The sequence below is a fragment of the Lycium barbarum genome, chromosome 12, assembly GCF_019175385.1.
Source record: "Lycium barbarum isolate Lr01 chromosome 12, ASM1917538v2, whole genome shotgun sequence".
In the NCBI taxonomy this organism is placed as follows: domain Eukaryota; kingdom Viridiplantae; phylum Streptophyta; class Magnoliopsida; order Solanales; family Solanaceae; genus Lycium; species Lycium barbarum.
The window spans coordinates 44,905,456-44,921,206 of NC_083348.1; positions in this window are offsets into that span (position 1 = coordinate 44,905,456).

Sequence of the window (15,751 nt, forward strand, 5' to 3'; positions counted from 1 at the left end):
TGAGGGTATCTCTTCTTTATATCCTCCTCTGCTTCCCAAGTCACTTCTTGGCTATTATGGTTTCGCTGTAGCTTTTCTCTTAGGCGACATCACTGAAATCATAACACACAATTAGGGAGGGGAAAATCTCATAACATGGCTCTATGGCACGATCTAGTAAGAAGAAGAATGGTCAATTTTCCTAAATGCCTCGCAGCCTCCTGTTTATAAGTGTGGCGCGCTTCACACCCATAAATAAGACTCTACTAGACACGGCTCGTAGACACGCTCTAGGACGGAACTGCTCTGATACCACTTTTGTCAAGACCTGACTAGGGGGCCATGACGGGTACCCGGAGCTGACTACTGAGCACCTCACATTAGGCAGATCATCATACTCAACCTGAACATATATAATCTCCTAATCAACACAAGTCTATATACATAAGCTCGCACGGCTGCAAAAATGATATACAATTGTACAGTGTGCTCATCATGGGACATCGACTACCCACACATACGTATCTACAAGCCTCTACTAGAGTACTAGACATAAGGACGGGACAATACCGCGTCATGCCCAAAACACATGTACACAAAATAAAGTATATCAAACAGCACCTCCGGAATAATGGAGTGCTCCTGAGCGTCTGCTGATCAACACCTATGAATCTGGGTCGCCTCCCTGTCTACCTATGGGCATGAACACAGCATCCAAAAAGAAAGGACGTCAGTACGAACATTGTACTGAGTATGTAAGCATGAATAATAATAGCATAATAAATAAAAAATGGAACATGAGCTGGAGATATAACATGCTTAACCTTTAAAGGGAAACACATGTATGCATATCATTTATACTATCATCGTTAACCCGCGTCCGGGTAACTATCACATGCCGCCCACTAGTAGTGTCATATCTGGCCATATAGGCACGGTGTAATCGTGAGCAGCCCGCATTAGCGGTTACACGTCCGGCCATATAGGCACAGTGTAATCATATGCAACCCGCCTTCGCGGTTACATTTCCGGCCATATAGGCACGGTGGAATCTCATCATCATACGTATCTCATAAAGTATGCATAAGAAATCAATTAAGTACTACAACTCTATCGGGGTAACGTAAGGTCGAGAACTCCCAATATACATTATGGAGTAATCATAATCATCATACCTCACCATGAAGGAATTAACATTATAAGGTGGATTTAGCAACAATGGATACATCAAAGAATCATATAGGGATCATTAGCGTCATGGAAATATCATATCATAAGCTTTTGGATCTCTAGGCTTAGACTCATCATTATCGTTATCATACCCATGACATATCTCTTGTCTTTATCTCATAGGAAGCTCTTTACAAACATCGACTCATATTTTCCGGAATGTAAGAAGGTCATGGAACAATAAAGGGAGTCATGTCATAGGAGTCATGCCTTAGAAAATAAGGGACTAGCCTTACATACCTTTACGTTTCGCTAACTTTATCACTTGAACGCTTCCCTCCAATGTTCACGTTTCTACCTTCAAGAGGGTTCGTACTAAAATTAGATAATCGAAGACATACTTAGGCTTAAGCTAAAGCTAACGAAAACTGGGTAACATCTCCTTTATTTTGATGACTTCCTCCACATAATAAACAACTCCCATAATATCTTAATCAATAACTTCATCAAGCTAGACATTATTAAATTCTCAACATTCCCTATGAAACTCCTTCATAATCCTAACTATGGCACCATACCGTATCCGACCTCATACAATGCCCCTACAACATCTTTATTACTATTCATAACAATATTATACTCATTACATATCAAGAGCTATGATTCAAGAATATCATTATTTTCATAATTGCACCCCATATTCTCCCCCCTTCAGTAATCCAAGTCTTTCAACCTCTCAATACTTGTAACAACATGGAAATAACATAAAACTCACCTTACTCACTTGGGAATAAGCCTTGAGTCAATCTACTCCATTAGCATGGAATCTCCCACTCGGGTAACAAAGAAATTCTTACTCGTCACAAACCCAAAGAAGCTTCTTAGTACATGAATCTCTTAATCTCGGCTTTTGATCTTGGTTTCTTGGAATAGATTCGTTGTAGAAAATAGAGGGAGGGTTTTAGAGGGTTCTAGAGAGATATAAGATCTATTTTTAGGAGAAATATTGGAATAAAACGTGGGAACTTGTATTTATAACCAGGGTTGGAAAGTTGCAGATCCGCGAGTTGACGAGCAGGGTCGACGGTCGTTGACGTGTCAACGGTCCATCGACATGCTCCGTCAAACTACCGCCTGAAAAACAGGATGGACTAATTCAAGTTCTGAGGTTAAGTACAATTCATAAGCTACTTGACAAACCTTGCGGACAATCTTATAGGGTCCAATGTATCGAGGGCTCAAGTTTCCCTTCTTACCGAATTTCATCACGCCTTTCATCGGTGATACCTTTAAGAATACCCAATCATCAACTTGGAATTCTATGTCTCGCCGACGGTTGTCCGTATAAGATTTCTGGCGACTTTGGGCTGTCAATAGTCGATCTCGGATAACCTTGACCTTTTCCACCGCTTGTTGAATCAACTCAGGGCCTATTAGCTGTACCTCTCCTACTTCAAACCACCCAATTAGGGATCTACACTTCCTTCCATACAGAGCTTCATACGGGGCCATTTGAATATTGGAATGATAACTATTGTTGTATGTGAATTCAATGAGAGGTAAGTGGTCATCCCAGCTACCACCGAAATCTAGCACACATGCTCGTAACATATCTTCCAAGGTCTGAATAGTGCGTTCGGCTTGCCCATCAGTTTGTGGATGAAACACTGTGCTAAGCCTTACCTGAGTACCCAAGCCCTCTTGGAAAGACTTCTGAAATTTTAGCTGTAAATTGTGCTCCTCTGTCAGTAATAAGGGACACCGAGATGCCATGAAGTCGCACAATCTCTTTAAGATATAACCTTGGATAATCTTCTGCCGAATATGTGGTTTTGACTGGAAGAAAATGGGCTGATTTCGTGAGTCTGTCCACGATCACCCATATGGAATCATACTTGCTTCGGGAATGAGGCAACCCTACTATAAAATCCATATTAATCGCTTCTCATTTCCCGGTTGGAATCTCCATAGCCTACAATAATCCTCCTGGTTTTTGATGTTCGATTTTCGCTTGTTGGAAAGTTAGACATTGAGCTACAAATTCTGCTATGTCCTTCATTCCATCGCACCAATACATTAGCTAAAGGTCGTGATACATATTTGTCACCCCTGGGTGAATAGAATACCGAGAGTAATGAGCTTCCTCTAGAATTCGACGACGTAGTCCCGCAACATTCGGAACACATAGCCTGTCTCGGTATCTGAGAACTCCATCTGTAGAAATTTTAAATGGCGACTTTTCCTGCTCATAAAAGGTATCTCTATAGTGGCTCAACTGGGGATCTTCATATTGGCGCTCTCTCACCTCCATATCTAAGGATGAAACAGTTGGGTTGTAAATACCAATTCCTGCATTGTCAGAATCAATTAGGCGAACTCCAAGGCTGGCTAGTTAGTGGAGATCACGAATTAATTCTTTCTTCTCCGAAGGAACCTAACATAGACTTCCCATTGATTTACGGCTAAGTGCATCAGCAACTACATTCGCCTTCCCAGGATGATATAAAATGGTCACATCATAATCTTTCAGTAACTCTAACCACGCCCTCTGCCGTAGGTTTAACTCCTTTTGCTTGAAAATATATTGGAGACTCTTGTGATCTGTATAGATATCAGCATCTACGCCGTACAAATAGTGTCTCCACATCTTTAATGCATGAATAACTGCAGCTAATTCAAGGTCATGGGTTGGATAGTTCTTCTCATGCTTCCACAACTGCCTTGAAGCATAGGCAATGACTTTACCGTGCTACATCAACACACATCCTAACCCAACACTAGAGGCATCACAATATACAACATAACCATCTGGCCCTTCCGAGAGTGTCAGGACTGGGGCTGAGGTTAATCTATCCTTTAACTCCTGGAAACTGTGTTCACAAGCATCAGTCCACTGAAATTTTGCTGATTTTTCAGTTAGCTTCGTCAATGGTGCGGAAATAGAGGAAAATCCTTCCACGAACCTTCTGTAGTAACCTGCCAATCCCAGGAAACTACGAACTTCTGTAGGTGTTGTGGGCATTGGCCAAGTCTGCACAGCCTCAATTTTCTGAGTGTCAACTCGAATAACATCAGCTGAAATAACATGGCCCAGAAAAGTCACAGAATTTAGCCAAAACTCGCATTTTGAAAATTTTGCATACAATTCTCGAGTCCGAAGAATTCCAAGGACAATACGTAAATGGTCTGCATGCTCGGCCTCTGTCCTAGAGTATACTAAAATATCATTAATGAACACAATTACAAATAGATCTAAAAGAGGCCTGAATACATTATTTATCAAATTCATAAACACCGCCAGAGCATTAGTCAACCCAAATGACATTACTCGAAATTCATAGTGCCCATATCTCGTTCGGAAAGCTGTCTTGGGAATATCTTCTTCTCTAACTCTCACTTGGTGATAACCTGACCTCAGATCTATTTTGGAAAACCATTTTGCACCCTGTAATTGGTCAAACAAGTCATCGATTCTTGGGAGAGGATATTTATTCTTAACGGTCACCTTATTCAGTTGTCTATAATCAATGCACATCTGTAGGGAACCATCTTTCTTTCTTACAAATAGGATAGGTGCTCTCCACGGTGATGAACTAGGCCTAATAAACCCCTTCACAAGCAAATCTTTCAATTGTGCCTTTAGCTCTTTCAATTCTGCAGGAGCCATTAGGTAAGGAGGGATAGAGATTGGTTTAGTATATGATAACACCTCAATAGCGAAATCAATCTCTCTTTTCGAAAGAAGGCCTGGAAGTTCATCTGGAAATACATTCGGAAATTCATTTACTACTGGGACGGATTGAAAAGTCGGTTGCTTTGCTTCAGTGTCATGAACTCGGACTAGATGATAAATATAGCCTTTGGCAATCATCTTTCTTGCCTTGAGATAGGAAATAAACCTACCCTTTGGGTTCTCCCAGGAATTGGAATAAAACTACTTTCATTCCGCAATCGACATTGGTATAACAAGAGGCCAACCAATCCATGCCCATAATCACATCAAAATCTAACATATTCAGCTCAATTAAATCGGCAATAGTCTGACGATTACATACCACCACCACACAATCTTTGTACACTTATTTAGCTATTACATGATCACCAACCGGAGTAAATACCTCAAAAGGTTTAATTGGCACGGGTTCCACCCCAATGTGATCAATAATATACGGAGTAATATAAGACAACGTAGAACCCGGATCAATCAACGCATAAACATCATGAAAGAATACAGTCAATATACCTGTAACCATATTTGGGAAGGACTCGAGATCCTGACGTCCGGCTAAAACATAGATAAGGGGTTGAATGCCACCGGAACTGGATGCTCCACCTCTGCCCCTACCATGGCCTGCTGGAATCTGGGGAGTCTGCCCTATCGGGCGCACAGATGAGGAAGAACCAGTTGTTGATCCTGTGGGTTGACCCCCACCTCTACCGTACCTCGAGGGACAATCACGCATCAAGTGGCCAGTCTGTCCACCAACATAACAAGCATCTAAACCTTGGCGACACGGGCCCGAATGTAACTTTCTGCACTGACTACATCACGAAACCGGTGGTCTCCTCTGACTATAATCACCCCCAAACTGGGAACCCAAAGCTCTCGATCTCTGAACCTGTCCTGAATGAATGGAGCGATCAAATTTTCTGCCTGCAAACCGAGGGGGTGCACTAGTCGCCGACTGGCCTGAATGTCTAGCATATGACTGCCTCGATCCCCTCTATAGTCACTACTGGCACCCATAGATTTGGCCTTCTTGCTCTGCCCTCTATCAATATCACGCTCACCCCTTTGCGGATGTTGCTGCTCTTCTAGATTCTGGGCATGGGCCTGAGTACGGGAAATATCCATCCCTTCTTGCAACGAGGCTGTCAAACAATCTTTGAATAAATGTGGCCCTAAGCCACTCACAAACCTATGCACTCTATCTCCCAAATAGGCCACCGTAGTCGAAGCATACTAGCCAATGAATTAAAGTGAAGGCTATACTCCCGGGCACTCATATTCCCCTACTTCAAATTTAAGAATCTATCCGCTCTAGCTCGACGGACCTCGGGTGGCAAATAATTACGAAGGAAAGCATCCACAAATTATTGCCAAACTGGGGGAGATGTATTTTCCTTTCTTGAAGATATCCAGTTATTATACCAAAGAACCGCCACATCCCGGAGTCTATAGGATGCCAACTCCACAGATTCAGTATCAGAGGCATGGATAATTTTCAATGTTCTCAACATCTCATCAATAAAACCTTGCGGGTCTTCATCCGGCTTTAACCCGTAAAACTCTAGAGGGTTTAAACTCATAAAATCACGAGCTCTAGCACTAGTCGCCTTGTCATCTGAACCCATACCCTGCCGCTGTGCCTAGGCAGCAACTAACTGTGTCAGTAGCTGAATATCTTCGGTCATTTGATGACCCGAAGCACCCGGTGGAAGAATTGGAGACATAGGAGCCGGAGCTGAAGCCCCTTCTTGCTCTTCTAGATTAGGCGGAGTGTGAGAGGTATTGGATGGAGCCTCATTGTGAGATTTACCTTCTTCTATATTTGCTGGAGGCTCCCTTTCCATCCGCCTTTCAGTCGTAGCCTTGCCCCTCTGGGCAACTGTAGCTTTTCTCTTGGGCGACATCACTGAAATCATAACGCACAATTAGGGAGGGGAAAATCGTATAACATGGCTCTATGGCACGATCTAGTAAGAAGAAGAATGGTCATTTTTCCTAAATGCCCCGCAGCCTCCTGTTTATAAGTGTGGCGCGCTTCATACCCATAAATAAGACTCTACGGGACACGGCTCGTAGACACACCCTAGGACGGAACTGCTCTGATACCACTTTTGTCACGACCCGACTAGGGGGCCATGACGGGTACCCGGAGCTGACTACCGAGCACCTCACATTAGGTGGATCATCATACTTAACTTGAACAGATATAATCTCCCAAGCAACACAAGTATATACACATAAGCCCGCACGTCTGCAAAAATGATATACAAGAGTACAGTATGCTCATCATGGGACATCGACTACCCACACGTATGTATCTACGAGCCTCTACTAGAGTACTAAACATAAGGACGGGACAGGACCCCGTCATGCCCAAAACATATGTACACAAAATAAAGTATATCAAACAGCACCTCCGGAATAATAGAGTGATCCTGAGCGTCTGCTGATCAACACCTATGACTCTGGGTCGCCTCCCTGTCTACCTGTGGGCATGAACACAACGTCCAAAAAGAAAGGGCGTCAGTACGAACATTGTACTGAGTATGTAAGGCATGAATAATAATAGCATAATAAATAAACTATGGAACATGAGCTGGAGATATAACCTGCTTAACCTTTTAAGGGAAACACACGTATGCATATCATATATATTATCATCGTTAACCCGCGTCCGGGTAACTATCACACGCCGCCCACTAGTGGTGTCATGTCTGGCCATATAGCCACGGTGTAGTCGTGAGCATCCCGCATTAGCGGTGACATGTACAGCCATATAGGCACGGTGTAATCGTATGCAACCCGCCTTCGCGGTTGCATGTCCGACCATATAGGCACGGTGGTATCGTATGCAGCCCGCCTTCGCGGTGACATGTCCAGCCATATAGGCACGGTGGAATCTCATCATCATACACATCTCATAAAGTATGCATAAGAAATCAATTAAGTACTACAACTCTATCGGGGTGACGTAAGGTCGAGAACTCCCGATTTACATTATGGAGTAATCATAATCATCATACCTCAACTTGAAGGAATTAACATTATAAGGTGGGTTTAGCAACAATGCATACATCAAAGAATCGTATAGGGATCATTAGCTTCATGGAAATATCATATCATAAGCTTTTGGATCTCTAGGCTTAGACTCATCATTATCGTTATCATACCCATGACATATCTCTTGTCTTTATCTCATAGGAAGCTCTTTATAAACATCGACTCATATTTTCCGGTATGTAAAAAGGTCATGGAACAATAAAGGGAGTCATGTCATAGGAGTCATGCCTTAGAAAATAAGGGACTAGCCTTACATACCTTTACGTTTCGCTAACTTTATCACTTGAATGCTTCCCTCCAATGTTCACGTTTCTACCTTCAGGAGAGTTCGTACTAAAATTAGATAATCGAAGACATACTTAGGCTTAAGATAAAGCTAACGAAAACTATGTAACATCTCCTTTATTTTGATGACTTCCTCCACATAATAACCAACTCCCATAATATCTTAATCAATAACCTCATCAAGCTAGACATTATTAAATTCTCAACATTCCTTATCAAACTCCTTCATAATCCTAACTATGGCACCATACCGTATCCAACCTCATACCGCCCCCACAACATCTTTATTACTATTCATAACAAGATTATACTCATTACATATCAAGAGCTATGATTCAAGAATATTATTATTTTCATAATTGCACCCCATATTCTCCCCCTTCCATAATCCAAGTCTTTCAACCTCTTAATACTTTTAACAACATGGAAATAACAAAAAACTCACCTTAATCACTTGGGAATAAGCCTTGAGTCAATCTACTCCATTAGAATGGAATCCCCCACTCAGGTACCAAAGAAATTCTTACTCTTCACAAACCCTAATAGGCTTCTTAGTATATGAATCTCCTAATCTCGGCTTTTGATCTTGGTTACTCAGAAATTCAAGATAAGAGTGTAATAGGAAGTTCAGAAATGAAGAAGCAGAAAAGGATTGAGTATGATGGTATTTGGAGTATATAGTAGACTCAGATAAATGTTAAGTAAAATAGCTACCAAGAACAAGAGGAAGGATAATAGGCTAGCAGGTTTTGTCAGGAAACAAAACATTGATAACAGGGGATAAGAGTCTTCGTAAGGAGTGCAAAAATTCAATCACAAAGGAAATAGGATGAATATACGAGGGACATGTATAAATATGAACAAGTTACGATATTGAAGGGAAGATAAGATGGGGACAAGGATTGGCAAAATATTGGAATAACTATGATGCCTGACTATGGTACAACTACCTAATAAAGGGAGGTCACAAAACAATATGAGTTGGGCAAATGAAAGAGTGGGTCGCGCAAAATAGATGCGATAGTACATTGACTACGATAGTATGGAAATGAGGAGATCACTGAAGAGGGGATTCGAGATATTCTGGATGTAAGCATAAGAAGTACCGATAGCCCAGATTGAGTATAAAGAGCCTTATTAAAAGGAAAAAGAAGAGCGAGAAGCCAAGTAAAGCATATGGTGAAAGGAAATTTCGGTGTTATATTAACTGGAAAATAAAATACCGTGAAGATCGATTCAGTCGCTATAGAAAAGCAAGGAATACTATATTACCAGTTTCTGCACTTGTCCTTAAGAGAAAAAGGATAAGTTAAACTCCAAGAGGATGAAGCCATGGAATATCTGTGAAGCGTAAGAAGGATGCATAAAAGAATAACGAATAAGAGTTTCGACCATACAAAAAGAGATAAAAGTATATGGTAAGCACTGGGTACACGAACATATAAAGGTATAACAATAGAGGTTGAAAGGACAGCGAAGATGATAAAGTATGAAGGACTGGTGGACAAACAGGTGATAAGGAAAATGGATGAAAGTCAGTACGAGTATATCTTCTAGCCACAGGAAGAGGAAGAATAATACCCAAGAACCGATTGAGCAAGAAATTCAATAAACTCAAGAGTACACCCATTGATCGTAGCCCACGGTAATAAAGAGATATCCAAGGAATTGTGAAGCTATGAATATAGAGTCCATAGTTATGTAAAGATGATGAGCTAGTAGTTGTACGAGGAAGAACTATAAATGTATTAAGAAGAAAAACCATGCAATTGTTTATATAAAGGAAACAAGGAATCCAATAAAGACTAATCATCAAAAATTGAGGCGCTCTCTAGTGTAAAAGATCATTGAATATTGCTATAGTAAAACTAGGAATGCCAGAGATTCAGTGTGAGAAAACCCAAAAGGGTTAAGGAAAATACCAGCTAGTTGGACAACTCGATCAGTGCCAGTACAATTGAATGGTATGCAGACAAGAAATGATGTAACCTATCCCCAGAAGAGCTCTAGACAGAGACACCAGCACCCTCAGGTATGTAATGCTTCTTTGGAGGGTTTCTTGGTCGTGTGTGGCCAGTATAGATATTGATGTTAGAGCCCTATGAGGCAACTGTATATTTTGGGTTGTTGTGATAGGATGGTAGTGGTACAATTACAGGGGAAAATCTGGCGAAATTTTCTTAGAAATTCCTAAGGGCTTAACATTCGAGGACGAATGTTTTTGAAGGGAGGGAGAATGTTACACCCCGTAGTTCTGTACGTTAAAATTCATAAGTGTTGGTTGTTTTAAGTAGGGACTCTGAAGTTTCCTTCAAGGATATATATATATATATATATATATATATATATATATATGATTGTATGCATTTATCTTGTGGTTATGAAGGTTTTAGTTCATATAATGAGCTATGGGAGGATTGGAGAGAAAGTGAATTAAGAAGACTAAGTTCGTAGGAACTTTGGAGAAAATATGAAGGGCAATTTTGGTCCGATTTGGAGGAAGAATGTATTTTATTATATGAGGAGTTTTGGAGCAAAGTAAAAGCCTAAAATGAAGTTCGGGAAGCCTAGTTTCCAACACAATAAACCGTGCATCGATCGGACATCGGGATCAAGCGTTATGATCATTTTAAGACAGGCTTCCAGAGCAGGGATTAACTCTGCAAGAACGCGCCTAAGGGTGTCGCGAACGCGCAGAGGAGCCAGGGGAAAACTCAGCGCGAAGGCACCCCAAGGTGGCGCGGACGCTCTAAGTAAATTTTAAGTCGATTTGGACAGAATTTGGAACATTATCTTTCCAAAAGCTAAAGATTCGTGATTTTTAAAGTCTCTTATGACGCTAAAGATGATTATGTTTTCATGATGAAAATGATGATGATGATGATTCTGTTTCTCGAAGTTTCAAAGTTTATGATTTTTGATGTTATGATGAGATTGTTGAGCTTATTTCATGATTTCCTTAATGTCATTCATTGTTGTTTATTTCACCTTATAATCATTGTTCCTTCAAGGTGAGGTAAAACGATGATGATTGTTCCATAAGATAATCGGAGGTTACCAACCTTACGTCACTCTGATAAAGTGTTAACTTTTATTTGGGCTCTCATGCATGCTACTTATATTATATTATATATATATATATATATATATATATATATAGCCACCTGATCAGCTGAATATCGTCCTGGACGCGAGATATATGGAAAAATGGATCGGGCCGTTCGTTCTGCGGTAAAATATATACATATATATAATGATGATATGATATATGAATCGGGATGCACGTTCCGCAGCAATATAAAATATTTATGGATCGGGTTGCACGTTCCGCAGCACTATTATTTATATACATGAAGAATGTTTTTTTAAAGAAAGCTAAGCATGCATGGTATCTGCCTTATGAGGCAATCAGATGTACAGGCTATCTTTAACTCCTGTTATGTTCCATATTTCTTATTATGTTGTTATTCATGCCTTACATACTCAGTACATTGTTAGTACTGACGTCTTTTCTTGTGGACACTGTGTTCATGCCCGCAGGTAGACAGGTATACAGATTTGACCCATAGGTGATTTATCAGCGGACTCTCAGGAGCACTCCACTTACTTCGGAGCTGCAGTCTATCGGTATTGGTCCTTATGGTCACTTGTATTCTATGTAGAGGCTCGTAGACATGTGTGCATAGTTAGACATTTCATAACACTACTGGTCCATAGTATTGTATAACATTTTAGTAGCCTTGTCGGCTAGTGATGATGGACATAACTGTTGAAGAATATATAGATATGTGATATATGTCCTTACAGATCACGATATCCAGGAGCTATCTTTGTGGTCCACCCAGAAATGTTTATGAGATGTATGTTTAAAGGTGCTCGGTGTGTTAGCGTCGGGTGCCCGTCATGGCCCTCTGGTTGAGTCGTGACAATTCTGAGCCAGGCCTCCAGGCCTTTAATGTTCAGCTTTCACCTGTTGACAATATAAACACTTTGCTACAAAGTTAGAAATATCAACTTTCATGCTTTTCCGCCAATAGTGCTGCTTCAAGTCTTTATACATTTTGGTGGATCCCGGATGCACCGAATACTTAGAACTATGAGCCTCCATCATTAATTCTTGTCGAAGACAATCAACATCAGGAACACACAATCGTCCTTCCAGCCTTAGAACACTATCACTAGTACCAATAGTAAATGAAGTGTACTCACCCTTTTCCACTCCATCTCTCAGCTTTGCCAAAATTTCATCATCATATTGCTTGGATTTTATCCATTCCACCATGTCAGACTGTGATGGCATGATTCCCACTAACTCCCCATCTTCAGTTTCATCAAGTCTGACATCAAGACTAGCAAATCTTCGAATTTCCCTCCCCATAGGCATGTCATGTGCACGCAAATAAGCTAACGTGCCCATAGACTTCCTACTCAAAGCATCAACAACCACATTAGCCTTACCAGGATGATACAAAATGTTCAAGTCATAATCTTTCAACAACTCCAACCACCTCCTCTGCCTGAGATTCAACTCTCGCTATTTGAAGATGTATTGCAAGATTTTATGGTCAGTAAAAACATCACAATGCTCACCATACAAATAATGACACCAAATTTTAAAGGCAAATACCACGACAGCCAACTCCAAGTCATGAGTCGGATAATTCTTCTCATGCTTCTTCAACTGTCGCGAAGCATAAGCAATCACCTTACTATTTTGCATCAATACACAACCCAAACCAATTCTGGAAGCATCACAATACACCATATATCCACCAAACCCAGAAGGTAAAGTCAAAATAGGAGCCGAAGTCAACTTTGTCTTCAGTTCTTGGAAACTCTTTTTACAAGCTTCGGACCACTGAAACTTAGCAGTCTTCTGTGTCAATTTAGTCAATGGAGAGGCTATTGTCGAAAAGCCTTCCATAATCTTTCAGTAATAATTTTCCAAACCCAAGAAACTACGAATTTCCGTCACACTAGTTGGTCTAGGCCAATCCTTAACCGCTGAAATTTTCTCAGGGTCTACTTTAATGTCGTCACCAGTCACCACATGACCTAAGAAAGCCACTGACTTAAGCCAGAATTCGCACTTAGAGAATTTTGTATAAAGCTCGTTCTCCTTAAGTGTTGTAAAAGTTATCCTCAAGTGATTTGCATGATCCTCACGACTTTTAGAATAAACCAAAATATCATCAATAAACACAATAATGAAGCAGTCTAGACAAGTGTTACACCTCGGAAATTTCCCCGTGAACGTGCAACGAATGGACTAACAAAGAGGACGAGTATACGATGCTTTAATAGGAAGGGAACGATGTTTGACGACCCTGAGTAATATTTCAAAGGCAATTGCAATAAGAGATAGGTTATGCTCCACAACGACTACTTATAGGTCCTGAAAATGTGAAAAGTTGCAGATTTGCATTTTGGCCCAGTTGGTCGTAAAATGAAATACGGACCGTAAAGTGGTATACGGCCCGTAAACCACTATGTCATATTTCAACTTACAAAATTTCAACTTTCTGCCAAATGTTCAAATGATTAAATACGACTTGGAATACGGACCGTAAATCGAAATACGACCCGTAAACCGTGATCGTAAATCACCATGACTTCAGCATACCTTTCTGGTTTTGATATGCTTAAATATGACCACGAAATACGGCCCGTAAACTGGAATACAGACCGTAAACTGAGTTTACGACCACTAAGCACTTCAGCTACTGTTCATTCCGGATTATATTTTAAGTCATTAAAAAGAGACCCAAGCTCATTAAATTCATTTCATCTCCACGATATTTCTCTCTAGAAACCTCTAGAATGCCCTTCACTCTTCATCTACAAGAAAACAAAGGAAATCAAGGATCAATATCAAGAATCCAAGTGAATCAAGTGTATGAAACTCATCAAAGCTCATCCAAGTTAAGGAATTTCAAGAGAAGTAAACTACGGTTTTGGGTGCAAAAAGAACAATACCACTCAAGGCTTGTTCGACCATTATATAAGGTAAGTTTCATGACTAATCCATGTTGTTTAAGGTATGGGAAGGTTAAGATACTTGAATTGTAGAAGCACATGGAAAATGGGTCATAAATGGGTGAATAGTGCCATGGTTGAATAGGGGTTGGATTGAATCATGAATGTTGATATGTTGTGATTATGAATACGTCATAAATGAAATTTAGACCATGAAATAAGTATTTTATATGAGGAAACGTGATAGTGAGTTATAACCATAAATGTGGAGAAATTGAAGAGAAATGGTGGATTGGGTCAATGTATATAAATGATGATTGTTGATTGCAATATTGTGAATGTTGTTGTAAACGTTTGGGAGTTGATATAGAACATGGGAAAAGTAGTATAAACAAAGGAAGTGCTGCCCAATTTTCCATAGAAATAGTGGCGCGTTCTTATAATCGATTAACTAACGTTAGTGCGAATTCTTTCTTGAAGGTAGAAGTGTGACGTCGAAAGGAGAACAAGCGAACGATAACTTAGTTAAACGTCAAAGGTATGTGAAGCTAGTCCTTTCTTTCTAATGCCATGAATCCTATAGCATGATTTTCCTTCCTCTTCATGAGTTCCTATATTCCGGAAAGCTAAAGGCCTATGTCTATGAGTAGCTATATAAGATAAGAGACATGTTATGAACTCTATAATAATGATGATGAGTTAAAGTATAGAGACCCCAAAATGTATGATATGATGTCAATTATTGCTGACACTCACCTTATATACTAATTCCTTCAAGGTGATGCAGAATGTCAATGAATGTTCCATAATGAAATCGGGGGATCACGACCTTACGTCACCCCGGTAAAGTATAGTTGTTCTTGAGCCTTATGCATGTACTATGATAACCATATTATGGTGAGCATGTTATATGATGATGATATTACACCGCGCCTATATGGCCGGGCAGCACCGCTAAGGCGGGCGGCTTATAGATGATTACACCGTGTCTATATGGCACGAGCAGCACCACTAGTGGGCGGCATGAGATGATACCCCGGACGCGGGAGGCCTGGACGCAGGCTACTAATTATCACACCGTACCTACATGGACGGGTAGTTTATACATTTATGCATATATGATATGATGAGGATTATGAGTAAGACAGCATGTATCATTTCTTTTATAAATGACAGTCAGATTCATATGTTCCTCGTTGGTATTTCCTTTATCTCATTGATATATTTCATTGTTTATGCCTCTCATACTCAGTACAGTGTTCGTACGGATGTATGTTTTCTTTGGACGCTGTGTTCATGCCCACAGGTAGACAGGGAGGAGAGCTTGATCCAGATCCGTAGTAGCTGTCAGCTGATTGAAAGCACTCCTTTGTTACGGAGGTGCTTGATTTCTCTTTTGTGCATATAGTCATGTATATGTATTTTCGGGCATGACGGGGTCTTGTCCCGTCCTTATGTTCAGTACTCCAGTAGAGGCTCGTAGATACGCAATATGGGTTAGAGGGTCTCACGAGATGCTTTTATGTATATATATATACATATATATATATA